Genomic DNA, 6,000 nt, shown 5'->3' on the forward strand with positions numbered 1-6,000 from the left:
AACATATTGCCAGCTGTATGACACAGCTACTAGTAAAACAATGAGGTAAGAAACCAGGCTGCCCCACCCATGAAGTTTCCTCATAAAAAGCCCTGGGTGACCTAGATTCCTGAGTGACCACTTGAGTGACTCCACTTTTCTCTTCCTGCACTCTAATTCCTGCTCTTATGTTTTAATTTCCCAATAAACAGTAACTTGGCAAAACCCTAGTTTCCCTACTCTCTGAACCCAATAAAGGCAGATGGTCCACCCTCACCCCTGCTCTAATCATGACCTCACTGTGTGGTCCTTGGATGTGTTCTGTGCCATACAGAATTTTTAGGTAATAAATTTTTTTCAAAGTTCTCTGATGTTATTCCTGAGGTGCATCTTGCAATTATAAGAACTGTAAGCGTTGGTCCAGCCACTACATTGGCTCTGATTGGGGAAATGTTTGTGGAAGCTCACCACAGCTAATATGGGCCCAGGTGAGTGCTTCAGGCTTTCCTAGCCTATATCATCATTATAGATAGGCTGAGACTGACTCTATACAATATATAGATATGATCATGTAATTTTTCTTCTTGAGCTTGCTGATATGGATTACATGAATTAATTTTCAAATATTGAATCAGCCTTGTGTACCTGGTGTATAATTCTTTTTATATGTTGTTGAATTTGATTTGCTAATATTTTGTTGGGGATTTTTGTATCTTATCTGCTCATGAGAGATATTGGACTATAGTTTTCTTGTAATAGCTTTGCCTGGTTTTAGTACTGGGGTAATGCAGGCCACATAGATTGAGTTAGGAAGTATTACCTCTGCTTCTATCCACTGAAAGAGATTGTAGAGAATTGGTATAATTTCTTCCTTAAATGTTTGGTGGAATTCACCAGTGAATCCATCTGGGCCTGGTGCTTTCTCTTTTGGAAAGAGATTTATTTATTTATTTATTTATTATTGATTTATTTACTATTCATTCTATTTCTTTAATAGTTAAAAGCCTATACAGATTGTCTATTTCTTCTTCTGTGAGTTTGGCAAAATGCATCTTTCAAGGAATTGGTCTGTTTTCATCTGTTATCAAATTTGTAGACAGAGTTGTTCATAATATTCTTTTATCATACTTTTAATGTTCTTGGTATCTTTAGTAATGTCTCCTCTTTCATTTCTGGTATTAATAGTGTGTTCTCTCTCTCTCTTAGTCTGGTTTTAGGCTTAGTCATTTTATTTATCTTTCCAAAAATAGCCTTTGGTTTCACTGATTTTTCTCTATTGATTTCCTGTTTCCAATTTTATTGATTTCAATGCCAAATCTTATTATTTCTTTTCTACTTACTTTGGACTTAATCTGTTGCTCTTTCTCTAGTTTTTTAAGATAAAAATGTAGATTTTGATTTTAGATATTTCCTTTTTTTTCTAAAACATACTCAAATGCTATAAATTTTCCTCTAAAGACTGCTTTTAGCAAGAGGGAGGAGATATGGGGATACATGTACACGTATAGCCGATTCACTTTGTTATACAGCAGAAACTAACACAGCACTGTAAAACAATTATACTCCAATAAAGATGTTAAAAAAAAACAACTGCTTTTGCTGTACCTTACAAATTTTCATTAAATTGTGTTTAATTTTCATTTAGTTCAAAATATCTTTTAATTTCTTTTGAGATTTATTCTTTGATGCATATGTCACTTAGCTGTGTGTCATCTTGTTTCTTGTTTTCTGCTTTTATTCTTCCTGTAAGTTTTCATTCTTATTTATCTTTTGATCTATCAACTACTCTTATTTATCTTTTACTATTATTGATATTCAGTAAACATTGGTCTACTGAATGCTAAAGAGTGAATGTCAAAAAATGTCCAAATAATGTTAAGACAAATAGGTATAATTACAGCAGATTTTAATGTGCTGATGTGTTGAAAAGGTTCAACAGAGGACTCTATTATGAAGTATTTCACATTATTTGACCAAATACTACTAATGACAGTCTAACCTCCTGAGCTGTTGATAGTTTGGTAAATATTTATTTTGATCACCACTAATTGCTAATGACAATTCCAGAAAATTTTCAGTGAAACCAGTGAAACTTTAAAACCAGTTAATGTAATAATTTTCTTTCTATACATAAATTTAGAATAAACAACAAAATAATTGTAATAATGATTTTTCACATGGACCCTTAATACATAATCACAGGATTTTCTCTGTCTTCAAAGCTTTATCTGTGCTTTTTGATTCAGAGTAATTTGTTTCTTTCCAATTTTGTGTCTTGGGTCTAAAGCTCTGCTACTTTCCAGTTCACTGCACTCCATAATCATGGCATGATTTTGTATCCCTTTTTTTCTTAGCTATGAATTGATTCCTTATTCTAATTTATTTGGGACAAACACATTTGCTACCGCTTCTATGAGAAAATTTTATTTTTTAGATAGGAGTCTGGCATCATTAAACATTTTATTAAATTAACTTGGGGGTGTGAAAAAGGGCATAAAAAATGAGTTTTCCTTCCTTCCTAACCAATATCCTTCCTAACCAACATTTGATCCTCAAAGTTGGCCATCTTGGGCTGTTCCATACTGAACAACTGTTTAGTTTTAGAGTAAATCTGATATTTGTGGCCTAGGCAGTTCTAGCAACAAAATGTAAAAATGTCTATTTTATGCCAGTCTCAGCCTATCAATAACCAATGTCTGTGACTGGACTGACCCTTGTGGTTCTTATTATTGCCTTCAGTAATAACCATCAGGAAACATTGAAAGAGACAGGTTTAATACTTACAAGTCCTGAAAATTACATGGTATACCTGGGGTCACACAGTGAGGTTGTGGGCAAGGGCATGGGGGTGAGATAGAAGGTAAGAAAGAAAGAGAGAGAGAGAGAGGTAGATGGCAAGAGCTGGGGGTTCTGCTTTTATTGAGGTCAAAGTTGAGGGCTTAAGTTTTGCCAGCTCACTCTTTATTGGTGAATTTAAACGTAAGAGTGGGTATTCATAGCGTGGGAAGAGAAAAAACAAAGCAGCCCAAATGGTCAGTTGTCTAAATCAACCATGATCTCTAAAACAAAGGAGCCTCAGGTTGGGGGCGGGGGCATGGGGGGTGGCGATGACCAGGCTTTTTACCTATTCCTGTGCCTGGCAATGTGTTTATTCCAGATAGTTGTCTTTGAAGTGAATGCTTTGACAATCAAAGCTTATCAGGGTGATTGTGGCCTCATAGAATGAGTTTGAGAGTGTTCCTTCCTCTGCTGTTTTTTGGAAGAGTTTGAGAAGGATGGGTGTTAGCTCTTCTCTAAATGTTTGACAGAATTCACCTGTGAAGCTATCTGGTCCTGGACCTTCGCTTGTTGGAAGATTTTTAATCAGTTTCAATTTCATTACTTGTGATTGGTCTGTTCATATTTTCTATTTCTTCCTGGTTCAGGCTTGGAAGGTTATACCTTTCTAAGAATTTGTCCATTTCTCCCCGGTTGTCCATCTTATTGGCATAGAGTTGCTTGTAGTACTCTCTTAGGATGCTTTGTATTTCTGCGGTGTCTGTTGTATCTTCTCCTTTTTCATTTCTAATTTTAATGATTTGCGTCCTCTCCCTCTTTTTCTTGATGAGTCTGGCTAATGGTTTTTCAATTTTGTAATCTTCTTAAAGAACCAGCTTTTGATTTTATTGATCTTTGCTATTGCTTTCTTTGTTTCTATTTCATTTATTTCTGCTCTATTTTATGATTTCTTTCCTTCTATTAACTTTGGGTTGTGTTTGTTCTTCTTTCTCCAGTTCTATTAGGTGTAAGGTTAGATTGTTTATTTGAGGTGTTTGTTGTTTCTTGAGGTAGGACCGTATTGTTATAAACTTCCCTTGTAGAACTTCTTTTGCTGCATCCCATAGGGTTTGGGTCGTCGTGTTTCCATTGTCATTTGTCTGTAGGTATTTTTTTATTTCCTGTTTGATTTCTTCAGTGATCTCTTGGTTATTTAGTAAAGTATTGTTTAGCCTCCATGTGTTTGTGTTTTTTTACGTTTTTTTCCCTGTAATTCATTTCTAACCTCATAGCATTGTGGTCAGAAAAGATGCTTGATATGATTTCAATTTTCTTAAATTTACTGAGGCTTGATTTGTGACCCAAGATGTGATCTATCCTGGAGAATGTTCTGTGCGCAGTTGAGAAGAAAGTGTAATCTGCTGGTTTTGAATGGAATGTCCTACAAATATCAATTAAATCTATCTGGTCTATTGTGTCATTTAAAGCTTGTGTTTCCTTATTTTCTGTTTGGATGATCTGTCCATTGGTGTAAGTGAGGTGTTAAAGTCCCCCACTATTATTGTGTTACTGTAGATTTTCTCTTTTATAGCTGTTAGCAGTTGCCTTATGTATTGAGGTGCTCCTATTTTGGGTGCATATATATTTATAATTGTTATATCTTCTTCTTGGTTTGATCCCTTGATCATTATGTAGTGTCCTTCCTTGTTTATTGTAACATTCTTTATTTTAAAGTCTATTTTATCTGATATGAGTATTGCTACTCCAGCTTTATTTTGATTTCCATTTGCATGGAATATCTTTTTCCATCCACCCAGTTTCAGTCTGTATGTGTCCCTAGGTCTGAAGTGGGTCTCTTGTAGACAGCACATAGATGGGTCTTGTTTTTTCATCCATTCAGCGACTCTGTGTCTTTTGGTTACAGCATTTAATCCATTCACTTTTAAGGTAATTATTGATACGTATGTTACTATTACAATTTTCTTAATTGTTTTTGGTTTGTTTTGTTAGGTCCTTTTCTTCCCTTGTGTTTCCCATTTAGAGAAGTTCCTTTAGCATTTGTTGTAGAGCTGGTTTGGTGGTGCTGAATTCTCTTAGCTTTTGCTTGTCTGTAAAGCTTTTGATTTCTCCATCGAATCTGAATGAGATCCTTGTCGGGTAGAGTAATCTTGGTTGTACGTTCTTCCTTTTCATCACTTTAAATATGTCATGCCACTTCCTTCTGGCTTGTAGAGTTTCTGCTGAGAAATCAGCTGTTAACCTTATGAGAGTTCCCTTGTATGTTATTTGTAGGTTTTCCCTTGCTGCTTTCAATAATTTTTATTTGTCTTTAATTTTTACCAATTTGATTACTGTGTGTCTCGGCGTGTTTCTCCTTGGGTTTATCCTGTATGGGACTCTCTGCACTTCCTGGATTTGGGTGGCTCTTTCCTTTCCCATGTTAGGGAAGTTTTCGATGATAATCTCTTCAAATATTTTCTCGGGTTCTTTCTCTCTCTCTTCTCCTTCTGGGACCCCTATAACGAGAATGTTGTTGCGTTTAATGTCCCAGAGATCTCTTAGGCTGTCTTAATTTCTTTTCATTCTTTTTTCTTTATTCTATTCTGCAGCAGTGAATTCCACCATTCTGTCTTTTTCACTTATCCGTTCTTCTGCCTGAGTTATTCTGCTATTGATTCCTCCTAGTATATTTTTCATTTCAGTTATCTTATTGTTCATCTCTGTTTGTTTGTTCTTTAATTTTTCTAGGTCTTTGTTAAACATTTCTTGCATCTTCTCGATCTTTGCCTCCATTCTTTTTCCGAGGTCCTGGATCATCTTCACTATCATTATTCTGAATTCTTTTTCTGGAAGGTTGCTTATCTCCACTTCACTTAGTTGTTTTTCTGGGTTTTTTTCTTGTTCCTTCATCTGGTACATAGCCCTTTGCCTTTTCATCTTGTCTATCTTTCTGTGAATGTGGTTTTTGTTCCACAGGCTGCAGAATTTTAGTTCTTTCTTCTGCTGTCTGTCCTCTGGTGGATGAGGCTATCTAAAAGGCTTGTGCAAGTTTCCTGATGGGAGGGACTGGTGATGGGTAGAGCTGGCTCTTGCTCTGGTAGGCAGAGCTCAGTAAAACTTTATTCTGCTTGTCTGCTGATGGGTGGGGCTGGGTTCCCTCCCTGTTGGTTGTTTGGCTTGAGGCGACCCAACACTCAACCCAACAAAGAGCCTACCCGGGCTCTTTGGTGGGGCTAATGGCGGACTCTGGGAGGGCTCACGCCA

The sequence above is a fragment of the Eubalaena glacialis genome, chromosome 3, assembly GCF_028564815.1.
Source record: "Eubalaena glacialis isolate mEubGla1 chromosome 3, mEubGla1.1.hap2.+ XY, whole genome shotgun sequence".
NCBI lineage: Eukaryota > Metazoa > Chordata > Mammalia > Artiodactyla > Balaenidae > Eubalaena > Eubalaena glacialis.